This window comes from Schistocerca gregaria, chromosome 2, assembly GCF_023897955.1.
Source record: "Schistocerca gregaria isolate iqSchGreg1 chromosome 2, iqSchGreg1.2, whole genome shotgun sequence".
Lineage (NCBI taxonomy): Eukaryota > Metazoa > Arthropoda > Insecta > Orthoptera > Acrididae > Schistocerca > Schistocerca gregaria.
In genome coordinates, this window is record NC_064921.1 from 859,753,147 (window position 1) to 859,768,252 (window position 15,106).

Consider the following 15,106-nt stretch of genomic DNA (forward strand, 5'->3'; position numbering starts at 1 on the left):
TGATCACCACAGAACGTCCTTGGTATTTTGAAACTGTCATCATAGTAAAGAAAAAACGTTAATTTAAACTATCAAGAAGAAATTAATAATCTGTACTAAGCAATTTCTCTCAGTTTGTTGAACAAATTACATGGCCTGAGGGCATATCTTGCGTTCAGTGTCTGCAAATAAACTCTCATGCTCGTGAAATGACACTAGAGAATACAATCTTTCATGCCATTGGCTCACAAGTCGGAAGAAACACAGTCATTTTACATTCGACAATAACAAGCTATAATTCAAGAGAATGTAGCTGTTTTGTACACTATGACTGGTCCCATTTTACCATTGCGATGCTATATCATACTAGCGTTCACGAAACAAATCGTGAGTGTCTGTCTCGTCCTATGTAGATGGGAGATTGAAATTTCGTTACAAGATATCGCTGCAAAGACAAAAAAAAGAAAAAAAGAAACGCTTGCCGAGAATCATACTGTGGCGCCCCAGCCATTTCTACCACCATCAAGGTGGCATGTCATTGATATCAATTTGATAGGCTGATTAAATTGGTCATGGGAGTCACTTTGCATGGCAAGCAGTTTTGGTTTTCAGCAGTCGGATTACACCCTCTTAGTAGGACAACTGGGAATCCATGGAGGGAACATGATGTTCTTTTCGAGGGACACTATTGATAACCGACATTTGAAGCCAACCGTACAGGTATTCTACAGCCCACACATACATTTTGCGTAAGAACTGCGCTATTAAAAACACAGTCGTAGCGGCTATATTACCATTACCCTGCGTGAAAAACGGTCTTGAGTCTACAGGCACACACATGAGTCGCTGATAGCGTTACGCTTTCGGGTGGAAATGCTGTCTGCAATTTGGAATCAAGTTTATCCATTCTACCACACATATGTGCTGGATTCTGTAGAGACGTCTTTTATTAATTACAGCCACTGGTGAATCATACTCGTGCCACTCTCGTATCTCGAAACGTGTCACCTTTTTTCGAACCCATCTGTTAAGAATCCTATACACCAAGAACTCCAATACTGTTTTTAGACAGTCAATCTGCATCTTGTAATTGCTCCCAAGTCTCTGCGCTGCCCTCCCTGCAGATTAGTCTATGTGATCGTCCCAATTGAAGTCTGACCTGTACATCTAAGACCTTCTGCAAACTGTGGGGAAACAGGACGAGCTGAGTTAATGCTACAGCAGCGCGTTTTGGACACTCAGTGGATATGGGAACATGGTGTCATAGCTCCACCATCCGTGTACAGTGTGTAAGGCCAGCGCGAAACGAAGCTTTCCCCTGCAACGCGAGGTAGTAGAAGAGATAGTACAAGCAGGTACGGAGGTGTTTCTTGTTGGGAAAATTAAGAAGACTACACATCATACATGGCATGGAGGAAGGACGAAGATTTTGCTACTGCTTTGCGACACATCTCCAAACTACATACTGGTACTGCAGTGTGAAGGAGATCTGTGTTTCTCAGGGTGCATTCATGTCTATCACCAAAACCTAAGTGGCGAACCTATTAAATATACAGGTATTGTTTCATTGAAACTGGTGGTTCATGATCGAAGTCACTTCCACAGACCGGTATAAAGTTTCATCACCTGTACTGTAGGATGACCTTATCCAACAGGCCATTAATCACACGAGAGGGTTCCTGTATTGTTCTTCATAAGCAGTTTAATTTTTTTTTCGGTTGTAACACCAAGTAAGTGTACACCGCCATACACATTGTTTTTTCTACCGTGAGTTAGAGATCCGTGCCAGCTGTTAAACCTACATTGACACGTTTCGATCCTCTGGCTCTCACAGAAACGTGAATCACATGGCATAAACTATACAGCTACAACAACACAGGCTGGTAGAAATAAAACACAGACACGATGTTTCTCATTGACAAAATGCGGAAGACATTGCAGCAGATGGAAACTGCAAGAGTTTGCAGTATTGCAGAGCGTTTCCAATAGCTATTCGAAGGTGATTACCTGTAAGGTTACTCTCATCTTTCCATCGACAGGATAGTGGATGTCTCAATGCTCCGTTTCGAAAAGCACTGTTCCTTCATTTTGCACGGATGTACATGATTACTGTTCCGCTGCTGACCATCGCCGGAAGGTGCTGTTCGCACTTACTGGTGAAAGAAACAAAAAAATAAAAATAAAAACCTGTGTAGGGTACCTCAGCATATGGAAACAGGACGAGTCTGTAGCAATGAGGAACGCTTCCAAATAATTGTATTAAGGTGATGACCTCTATATTTAATCCCATGTTCCACAGCGACAAGTAACAGATATCCGGTGTTCCGCCGAACCTTCCTGCATCTCAACCGAGTGGTGTCTGTCAGTCATTGTGCGGGAATCAACAGTGTACCCAGTGGACAGTCGGGATGGGAAAGATGCCATTGATATGGGGAGACGTGCTGTAATACTTACTGTAGTTGATAGCGAGATCTATTTTACCCAGAAGTCGGAGAGAGCAATATCTGCCACGTTTTGCTACCTGTGTAGAAACAGAGTGAGCTGAGTTAATGCTATAGACCGTGTTTTCACCACTCAATAGAAATGGGAACATATTGTTGTAGTTCCGCCACCCGTGTATGATGTGTAAGGTCAGCTGCAAACAACGCCTGCTCCTGCAACACGACATAGCATAAAAGACAGTACGAACGGGTACGGTGGCGTTTCTTGTTGGGAGAAATAGGAAGACTCCACATCATACAGGTACTGCAGTCTGAAGCAGATACGCATCCCTCAGGGTCCATCAACGTCTGTCACCCAAACATTCTATCATCTTTTTTCTGTACTATCCAACAGAGAAAAATTACGAACTATAAAAGCTCCACTAACTTCATCCGGTAGATTTTTACCACATCTTTCTCTTCCGATATATCGAAAACGAATACTGCCTACGTGCTGGCATCGAACATACGCAGCTATCCTATTAAATATACAGGTGTTTATCCATTGGAGCAGGTGGCCAGTGACCGACGTCACTTGCACAGACGGGTATAAAGTTTCATCGCCTGTACTGTACGAGAAACATTCTCCCACATGTCATCAGTCGCAGGAGAGGGTCCCTGTTTCGTTGTTTGATACACAGCTTTATCTGCTGTAACACTCTTTGTACACTGCCATACATTTTTTTTCCCGCCACGACTTCGACGTCTGTGTCAGATTCTAAACTGATATTAACACGTTTGGTCCACTGACTCCCCCAGGTGATTGTCGACCATCATTCACAGTAATTGGGCAGCTAATGTCGCTGTGTTCCGTTTGCTTGTTTCCTCATATTGCTGCCATGCTTATGATCACTGTTTTGGTGTTAACCATTCCCGGAAGGTGTTGCCTCCTCCAATAACACTCTTTATCTACCTCAAATAAGTGATGTCAGTCAATCATTATGTGGTAACCAAGGGCATACCAGTGGACTGCTGGGATTGAAAAGACACCGCCGATTTACTGTAATAATAAACATCATAGTTGATAGTGCGATCAGTTTTAGCAACTTTATCGTAATTTCAACACCAGCCAATGACGTGATAGCATGCTTACCAATTTGTATCATCGCTAAACAGCCCCTCCAGTACTTTGCGAGTACCATCGCGAATGTAAGTAGATGACTGTGCAGTGCATTCATTGTTAATTCTCGAACATACACACGAAAGTATACCAGACAGCTACCTACTTATGTCGAGCACTTCGATCATAGTGCGTAAATTACGATCTTTCTCATTGTGGGTGGAGTCACAAGGCATTCTCGCATTCTAAGAATAAAGTTAGAGACAAATGTTCAAATGTGTGCGAAATCTTATGGGACTTAACTGCTAAGGTCATCAGTCCCTAAGCTTACGCACTACTTAACCTAAATTATCCTAAGGAGAAACACACACACCCATGCCCGAGGGAGGACTCGAACCTCCGCCCGGATCAGCCGCACAGTCAATGACTGCAGCGCCCAAGACCGCTCGGATAATCCCGCGCGGCAGTTACAGACATAAAGATCTCCTCACATTGTCTTTGACCATCACTCCCTGCACCTGACCAGAAGTAGACCGCTACATTCCTCGTTCCGTGTAGGAACAGTGAGAACCGAGGCTGTAACTGCTGTCCCGCACCCATCCAAGACCACAAGCTTTCTCCAGATGTCGAGGAGGTTAGCACCCCTTGTCGAAGTACGGTTGATATGAAACTGTTGTGATCATATAACAGATGGTTACGAGCAAGAAATGCATGAGGGAGCTCCAGAAGGACAGTGTTTGTTGCGTTTTACGTAAATCAACTACGCTATCAATTCTAAAGTATTGCTCTAGTGTCTCGGGTCAGTACCAAGAAGACACTGGTAAGAGAGAACATAACCACACGCACTCCTAAGGCTATAATGTTCTACACTTAAAACACGCTATAATGTTAGATCGTTGATGTTTCTGACCTGTTAGTCGTATGGAAATCAATACTGTTACTATCCCAATGTAAGAAATATTTCCAGCCCATGACCTGCATTCTCCTTGCAGGTTTCTCTACGATAAACTATGGCGATTAACTGTAATATGAAAAACTACTTCCTTAAAATATCGATTCCTTGTGATACACGTACAATATAGCTTTCCAGAGGTATATAGCTCCCCACTATTCACATCCGAGGACGGTTCCGAAATTATACTGTGTTCGCATCAGCCCTATATAAAATGATCGTTTGTGACGGACAAACCCATAGCAGCGGTGTTTCACATGTGAAATTACCCGTCATCCCGCCATTGACTCAGTAAACAGGACATCTGTCTAGCAAATGTATACACAGGGATCCTAGTGCCTCACAAACACCTGTCGCTAACTGAGAATCGCCGCTGTTATGAAATTGAGGACTCGATTTTATGTCCAAGATGCGGCAGGGGTTGGAGTATGTCGTATAAATCTTCGTTAGTCTAGAGGAATGTGTCGAAATAGGATGGAAGTCCTCTGATGACAGAGAGGTTAGATGTTAACGAACGCAGGTACACAGTGCTCTAAGCCACATACAGAACACACAGTTGTATGCGAGTCGAACGCACGTTATATCACAGAACTGATGCGTCCCGACAGAACAACGGAAAAAAATGGTCAAATGACCTACAGCGACTTGTCCCTCTCTCTCTAGAATGCATCGTCAGTGTACCATTAAATCCTACCTCATTACAAATCCACCTCAACTGATCACTCCAGCCACTCTCTTCATCCTTTAACGCATATGCAAGTAACAAGTAACCTTAGAGGCAGATGATGTATTTTTTTTTTCAGTAAAGCATCAAAGACAGCAGTCAACTCGCGCGTGTCACTATTACCTCAACAGACATACAGTAGAACGATGCTTCGACGAAAAATGAAAGACAGTTTCCTCGGTTCCTGGTGTTTCATCTCAATGACTTCCCGTATTCCTATTGCTGTCGTATACTCGTTCCCATATTCAAAAATAGTTCTGCACCAATCAGAAGACATGCAAGTACTTCCTAAATTTCCCCGCATCTCGGCCTATTTTCCCTTAATTTATACGTATTTTCCATAATTTATCGACCTTATGTCACTTCTGTGCATGTGAACACGACATCACTTACCGTTCCGTGTTACAAAATTGCTTTTAAATGTAGTACAACTGCCAATACCTAACGCAATTGCACTATTTTTCCTGTCGAGCGGCATAGTATAGCACTGTACTCGAATGCAACCAGTCGCCTCCAGCCGCATATTCTACAGTTGCAGCACTTTTCTGTATGTCTGTAACTGTGCATGGGCCGCGGATGGCTCCCAGGTCTCATAGTTGACCCGAGTTACCGTTCAAGTGTGGATCCGCCAAGAGTTATTCCGGAGTGATGTTGGGATGTGGATTCACAATATACCACATCCGGAACAGGATTTGAAGGGGGAATCGCTGAGCATTATACACTCCTGGAAATTGAAATAAGAACACCGTGAATTCATTGTCCCAGGAAGGGGAAACTTTATTGACACTTTCCTGGGGTCAGATACATCACATGATCACACTGACAGAACCACAGGCACATAGACACAGGCAACAGAGCATGTCGCCACTAGTACAGTGTATATCCTCCTTTCGCAGCAATGCAGGCTGCTATTCTCCCATGGAGACGATCGTAGAGATGCTGGATGTAGTCCTGTGGAACGGCTTGCCATGCCATTTCCACCTGGCGCCTCAGTTGGACCAGCGTTCGTGCTGGACATGCAGACCGCGTTAGACGACGCTTCATCCAGTCCCAAACATGCTCAATGGGGGACAGATCCGGAGATCTTGCTGGCCAGGGTAGTTGACTTACACCTTCTAGAGGACGTTGGGTGGCACGGGATACATGCGGACGTGCATTGTCCTGTTGGAACAGCAAGTTCCCTTGCCGGTCTAGGAATGGTAGAACGATGGGTTCGATGACGGTTTGGATGTACCGTGCACTATTCAGTGTCCCCTTGACGATCACCAGAGGTGTACGGCCAGTGTAGGAGATCACTCCCCACACCATGAAGCCGGGTGTTGGCCCTGTGTGCCTCGGTCGTATGCAGTCCTGATTGTGGTGCTCACCTGCACGGCGCCAAACACGCATACGACCATCATTGGCACCAAGGCAGAAGCGACTCTCATCGCTGAAGACGACACGTCTCCATTCGTCCCTCCATTCACGCCTGTCGTGACACCACTGGAGGCGGGCTGCACGATGTTGGGGCGTGAGCGGAAGACGGCCTAACGGTGTGCGGGACCGTAGCCCAGCTTCATGGAGACGGTTGCGAATGGTCCTCGCCGATACCCCAGGAGCAACAGAGTCCCTAATTTGCTGGGAAGTGGCGGTGCGGTCCCCTATGGCATTGCGTAGGATCCTACGGTCTTGGCGTGCATCCGTGCGTCGCTGCGATCCGGTCCCAGGTCGACGGGCACGTGCACCTTCCGCCGACCACTGGCGACAACATCGATGTACTGTGGAGACCTCACGCCCCACGTGTTGAGCAATTCGGCGGTAAGTCCACCCGGCCTCCCACATGCTCACTATACGCCCTCGCTCAAAGTCCGTCAACTAAACATACGGTTCACGTCCACGCTGTCGCGGCATGCTACCAGTGTTAAAGACTGCGATGGAGCTCCGTATGCCACGGCAAACTGGTTGACACTGACGGCGGCGGTGCACAAGTGCTGCGCAGCTAGCGCCATTCGACGGCCAACACTGCGGTTCCTGGTGTGTCCGTGTGCGTGTGATCATTGCTTGTACAGCCCTCTCGCAGTGTCCGGAGCAAGTATGGTGGGTCTGACACACCAGTGTCAATGTGTTCTTTTTTCAATTTCCAGGAGTGTATCTGGAGCTATGTTGGGATGCGCATCCACAACACATCACATGTGGGATTGGGCTCTATGGTGGATCAATCACTCGTTACGTCCGGAGATGTGTTCTATGTTCGAAGTTGGATCCACTGGCGGGAAGAGCACGTCATGGGAATACTGCATTTCCTAACGATTTTCGAAATGGAGTGTCCCACGAGCCTAGCTCCAACTAAGGTCCTGCGTTCATAGTCTGTTAATTCCTGTAGAGTACCCATAATCACACTGGAAACCTTTTCACATGAAACATTTGCATACAAATGACAGATCTGTATACGCACTTTGTACCTTGTCTACGCGATACAACCGCCATCTCTATGTGTGCGTATCGCTATCTCATGACTTTCATCACCTCAGCGTATATCCTTCTTGCTTCGTCTATCATGGTTTATTTTGACACCAAGGTAACAGCATTGCTTCACTTCACTTACATCGTTGCCCCAAAGTTCGATGTTAACCTTGTTATGAACCTCTCATATATTATTACTCACTATTTTCGTCTTTCTTTGGCTTGTATTGTGTTGTATTTAATCCTAACTGGGGAAACAGAAACGACGGAGAGGCTCCGTATCGGCCGCAGCCGCAGTGGTCCACAACCACACGACAAGTACAGCATTCCCGTTCACCCCCCCCCCCCCCACCCCGCACGGAACCACTCTTTCAGGGTTATTGTGCGGTTCAGCCCCGGTGCCCCTCCCCCCCCCCCCCCCCACCTACAAGAAATGCAGGGAATGTCTCACACCAGAGCAAGTGGAGAACTTGTCTGTGCACCAAACGCCAACATAGTTTTGCTGGGGCGGAATAAGAGGAACCAGCCCAAATTCACCGACGCAGATAGAAACTGCCTAAAAACTATCCACAGACTGGCCGGCTCACTGGACCTCGAGACAAGTCCGCCAGGGACCAGGTGCTCCTTCCCAATCCGGAAGATCGCACGGCTAACCGGGCGGGCATCTTTCTTTGGCTTACTCTCAGGCCATATTTTGTGCTCGTCAAAGTGTTCATTTCATTCAAAAGGTCTTGCAATCGTTCCTCAAGTTCACTGAAGATGACAAAGCTAGAATACTATACAAGTGAGGCTTTGTGTTGCACTGACGTTTAAATGATACTCATTTGATTTATCACGCAAGTTACTGAGAGATGAACATACTGCATCTGGTTGCGACCTTCTGAACTAGGTGTATGAAGGTTGTGACATGGTAAAATAGATGGATGTTTGCAGACATAACGCACACAGGCGTTACTCAATGAGATCATATTTAATTATCCTACTAGCTCTCCAGAGTCAGATTTAATTCATACCAGTGAGTTTGAGTGCTGAGAATCCTAAACATAGCGCAACACTGCGCATTTTTCGCTCGCATGCACGTTCGCTTCTTTTTCCTCCTAAGTAACACATACACACCTTTTCAGTTACTTTTTACCTTCTCATCTGGGGGGTACGTGAGGCGGGAAATAATCTCATGTATTTGCCTTAGGTGTCTTAAGGTGGTCGTTGACGGTCGCCTGTGAACAAAGAACTCACGTAGCTGTGCACCCTCTGGCAGTTACTGCGCAAAGTTAGTATTGAAGGAGATGTAGCAAATTTTTTTTCTTCCCACTGATGTTGCGATACGCGATGAAGGAATTGAATATACACATATCAATAAGAAAAAAACATCTTACTATACTCCGTTACTGTGCGTCACATGATTATAACAAGAGCTGTCATCTTGTTTTGAAGGTCTACACAACCCATTACTTCTCATAACCAAGGGCACTTTGAACTGCTGTTTGCAGTTCGTCAGAATCTGAGTCACTGAAAGACAAATCACTTACTTCATTGTCACCGTTGAAAATATTATCCATAACCTTCAGTAAGCACTCCTCATAGTCACCATGAACTAACCTTCGTCATGTTAGTTGTTTACTAAATTAAGCTACCACATGATAAACATGGCCTATGCTTCGTTTTAGAATACCTGTAAGAGCTAACTACAATAGAGGGGGAGAAGGGGCTGTAACAGTTTTAGAGCAGAGGGTCCCATTGTTCTTGTTATGTAAACAAACTGACCACTTTCTAATTACCCTTATGTAAGCAAGCCACTTGCTTGGACTCTTGTTTTACTTATTTAGGACATGATTAATGGGCAGTAACAGTCATTCTAATTAAAATTCATGGCCTTCAACTGCCGTTATAATTACTGCAATTTATAGGCAGTATGTCACTGTTCACGTTTACCCTTACGTCTGAATGCTTTTAGCGTCAAGTGACAACTGCCATCACGAAGAAGGCAACTTAGACCCTCAAATGTCGTCTTCCCTCCCCCGCTGTTCCAGCGTCCTCCCACCACACCACCACCTCCTTTAGTGGCTCCAGCATCTTGAGACCGTCATTCATAGTCTGCACCTCTCTCCAGCGACTCCACCACCTCAGCAGACTAATTCAACTCAAAGCCTTTTAGCGATTCTCAAGGAATACAGTTGTAAGTACGGAACATAACTCCACAGTGCACCAAAATACACTGTTTTTAATCTAATATTACAGTATATAACGACCCTTCACAAAAATACAGAGGCTAGTAATTAACGTCACATTGCACCAAAATATACTATCTTCCTACTTTGACACTATAACATTATAATAAATAACATTGGGATGGGTTAGCTATTTGCTTTGTTGGCTCACAATGTACTCGGCTAAGACGAAGGGGGAGAGGGCGGAATGATGGGTCATGTCACAGCGCCAGGTGGCTAATGGACTGACCAGCAGTGCCCAATGCAGGCAGGCGGACTGCTGGCTGTGGGTAGTCGCACCTCACCCTCTGGAGTAAACATGGCCCACCGTCTCTCTCTACATGATTTGCATCTTATTCAAAGTGCTTAAAGACATGCTGCTGGTTTAGCACAGTTAGTATGGTACCTGTGAACAGACAAAGAGAATGGCTATTATTAAAACTGGATGTGCTGAATCAGGCTCACATTTTATATGAAAAAAATAAGAAGACACATTAAAAAACCATTTATTTTTATTAGATCCCTTTTTTACAATGTTCTCAACAACGTTTCATGGTAGGTGGACCAAAAGCATCACAGTCTCCATTCAACTGAAAAATTTTGTCACAATATTCATAATTGGAAATAAACTCGTCAGTCTGCAACACTAGTGGTAGCTTGGGAAATATATGAGTAATTCTCTAGGAAATAGATAGTAATCTGTTGCATTCAAATTATAGCATCCATCCATAACAATTTTTTATACATTTCAGGAATCACCTTGCCCCGTCTTATACATTTAAGCTATTTCAGTATGTAATATGCGTAACACTCTCCATCTTGTCGGATCCAGACTCTTCTAGTTGCACCATCGTCACGTATTCCATTATAATTTGTTCAAATATGTTTATAACGGCTTTAGAATGGCTGTAGACTACACAGTGTTGAAAGATGCTTCTGTGCTGAGGAGTTGCAGTATACAATCCTCGCTTGCATTTAAATTAATGACTAATACCACTGCTCACTTCTTATCGCATTTGGCATCTATTGCCATGATCTTATTCATTGTATCAGGGAATAAACTGACTGTGGAGCTCTCTGCACAATTCTTTTTGCACACCTGAAACGAAAGATGATTACATACACCTTTTTCCTTTTTAATGTTTAATACACTGCTGCATATACAATATATTAACGGCGGTTTAGAATAGCACTATATCAGTCGAGTAAGACCTCTTAGAGTGAAGATATCAAACAGTGAATCACAGTTTATCTCTTCATCTTGAGGCAAGTGGCAAGTAAGTATTAGTGGCGGTGGAGATTTACTAAAAGAGTGTGACCACACATATTTGTATCTAACATATTTCTTCATCTTCCCACAGGTGAGGCGAAGCCACCGGATATTTGAGTTACGTTATATAACACTACCTACAGCTAAAATGTCAGGGAGAACAAACGTGTTAGCATTGGGGTGATCTTCGATCGCGAGTTCTACCCAGTGCTCGTTTTCAAAAATTCCTTGATATAGCGATTCCAAAGTCATAATATCCTTAAATGAAATAACCATAGAGTTTCCTCATGGGACTTCCCTGTCATGATCAAGATTTATACCGAAAATGAGAGCACTCGTCTATAGTAGCAGACATTTATAAACTTAATATATGCTACTTACGCAATTATGCATGTCCTGGACAGATGTCTAAGCTTACAATCATACATGTACAAATTCGACGAGAAACTGTGGAATAATTTGGTGGTATTGGCGCTCCAAACTCTTAATCTGTCGGAGAAAATAACTGTTCACCTATGTGATGATTGTTGTGCATTAATACACGGGCATATGTGTGAACCAGCCATGCATGCTGTGAGCACTCTATTACAAGCATACTTAAGCATGTACAGAAATTATAAATTAATAAAAGTGTAAGAGCAATATGTGTTTTTCTTTTCTCTCTATAAAATCCATTGCATGCTAATGTAAACCTGTAGTCTTCACCATGGCAGAGTGAATGAGACGTCCTCATTACAAGGACTTCGCACTAACCAGCTAGTCCCACAGTGATGTTGACACCGAGGAGAAGGAGGGTCAATCCTTCCCAATAGCAAATGCGATTTAACTATCAGGCCTTCCGCCTGTGGGCAGACTAATCTTGTACTGTCACCGCTAACACACCCTGTGGGGTGGGGGTGGGGGAAGGAGGGGGGAAAGATCCACTTCGAACAAGTATATGTATTTTTCAAAAATGTTATTTCAGTCAAGTATCAGCATCTGCAGGTAATTCCGCACAGCATCGAGGGAGTAACATACCAGACGTTCAGTGAAAGCAGTGATATTCCGCCACTTGAGAAAGTAAAACCAAACAGCGTATTCAGAACTGACAACGTTTCAATGGAGAACCAGAATGAGATCTAGAAATATATCTACTTTTGCCATCATATGAAAGTTAATGTCTTTTATGTGAGTCAGACATACTGAAGGATTCCAATGCTGTTGATGGAGGATAATGCTTTCAAATAATTCAGCCTGAATTTAAAGCATATTTACCAAGCCACACTACAAACCAAAATGTCATTCAATGAGTTCTTCACCATATGGGAGGATTGTTGGAGTGACTCCCATATGGCTTCCTATACACATAAAAAAAAGGTTTGCATTACCCCAGTTCCCAGAACACCTTAGGATAGACGTTAACTGTGAATATTGTATCACAAACACAGTCCCTTTGACTGTTCAGAGATGTAACTAAATCGACCTAAAGATGTAAACAACCACACATGAGTAGCGCCTATTACACGGAGAGGGTCCGACAGCCGATCAGTTCCAGTCATTCCACCCGGAAGGAGGTACATGGCTCGTCTTGCCTGTAGTTCAACGAAGCCTACACGGTCAATACCGCAGGTCGATCGCGTCCACATTGTTACTTTGTGCCAGGAAGGGCTCTCAAAAAGGGAAAGGTCCAGGCGTCTCGGAGTGAACCAAAGCGATTTTGTTCGGACATGAAGGAGATACAGACTGACAGGAACTGTCGCTGCCATGCGTCGCTATTACCGCATTGGATGGCCGCTACCTATGGATTATGGCTCGGAGGAAAACAGACAGCAACGCCACCATGTTGAATAATAATTTTCGTGCACCCACAGGACGTCGTGTTGCGAGTCAAACTGTGCGTCAAAAGCCGCCTGATGAGCAACTTCACTCCCGACGTCTACGGTGAGGTCCATCTTTGCAACCACGACACCATGCAGCGCGATAGAGACGGGCCAAAACAACATACCGGATGGACCGTTCAGCATTGGCATCACTTTCTCTTCACCGATGAGTGTCGCATCTGCCTTCAGCCAGACAATCGTCGGAGACGGCGTTTGGAGGCAACCCAGTCAGGCTGAACGCCTTGGCTTAGACACACCGTCCAGAGAGTGTAGCAAGGCGGAGGTCCCCTGCTGTTTCGCGGTGGCGACATTTGGGGCCGACGAACGCCGCTGGTGGTCATGTAAGGCGCCGTAACGGCTGTACGATACGTGAATGCCATCCTCCGACCGATAGTACAACCATATCGGCAGCATATTGGCGAAGCATTCGTCTTCATGGACGACAATTTGCGCCCCCATAGAGCACATCTTGTGAATGACTTCCTTCAGAATAACAACAACGCTCCACTAGAGTGGTCGGCATGTTCCTAAGACGTGAACCCTTTCGAACGTTCCTGGAATAGACTGAAAAGGGCTGTTTATGGACGACGTGAGCCACCAACCACTCTGAGGGATCTACGCCGAATCGCCGTTGAGGAGTGGGACAATCTGGACCAACAGTGCCTTGATGAACTTGTGGATAGGATGCCACGATGAACACAGGCATGCATCAATGCTGAAGGATATATTACTGGTTATTAGAGGTCCCGGGTGTACAGAAATTTGGACCACCTCCACTGAAGGTCTCGCTATATGGTGGTACAACAGGCAGTGTGTGGTTTTCATGAGCAATTAGAATGGCGAAAAAGATGTTTACGTTGATCTCTATTCCAGTTATCTGTACCGGTTCCGGAACTCTCGGAACCAAGATGATGCAATTTGTTATGTGTTTAGTTATTGATAAAAATACGAAACTGAATTATGGCCGATACAGAAGAAGTTCACAAGAGTTTTTGTTTAAAAGTCGGTGTAGCAATACATTATTGCATCAGTGTATTGTTTGCGGTGGATAGGATCAGAAGCATGTCATGCACTCAACTCGATGGCGTGATACGCAGACCGACATCTATCTATACGTTGACACAAAAGTGAAACTCTACTGAAAATATCACCAAAACTCTGAAACAACATACTGAAATGCAAGCATGGACAAGGAGGAGGAGGAGGAAGGGTGGGAAGGAGATGGCGCCTGAACGGTAACTGTAAAGGACAATGAAACTGAAGGAAAATTAGAAGATATGAAAAACTCCTTCTGTGAATATTGGGGAAAGAAATGCACAGAAAGAAAGCACTAGAACGATTCTATGGTTAATCAGTAGAGTGAAGGTAAATGTTGATGAGAGTGGACGAATTTTATACATACGAAAAGGAAACCCTGTACATTAACATACATGTGCAAATAAGTTGTGCACCATCTTGAAACCGGTTTAGTAAGCAGCAGTATTGTTAGCAAAATGAAAAAGTCATCGGCATGGAAGGCTATTCGTCGTAAGTTACGAATGCTAAAATTAGGGGAGTTGGTGCGAGATTATTCCTTTGAGGCGTTTAGGCCGTGGGGAATAGCGCTCACGAGAACGACATCGTATCAGTCATTTCAGAGCTTCAAGAAAGATGCATTATTGAATCATTATGGACATGGTCATCAAAGAGCTCCATAAACCAGCACAAAAAGAAAAAGAACATCAATATGCAAGCGTGCTATTACACGTGGTTTGGATGATTTGCGGCAGGCAGATGTGGATATGAGTCAATATTCGAGAGCAAACAAAGGTTTCAAGTATATATTTATGGCTATACATACATATTACAAATTCGCATGCGTTGAACAATTGCTGAAGACAGGGACGAATAACCGTCAAACAAACTTCAAACCGACCATGAGTGTGAACTCTACAGTTGGTATTTTAGGGTAGTAATGGATTGGTAGACAATACACCACTCCTCGGCATGGAATATTTGAATAGAACAAATAAAAATCTGTGAATGTGACATGAAGTCTCGCAGGAAGAATGCGATCATACTGCAAATTAATATGAGTGCTGCAAAATTGCTGAATTGGTAGCTAAATGAACTGCCACTGGATGGAAAACCAAT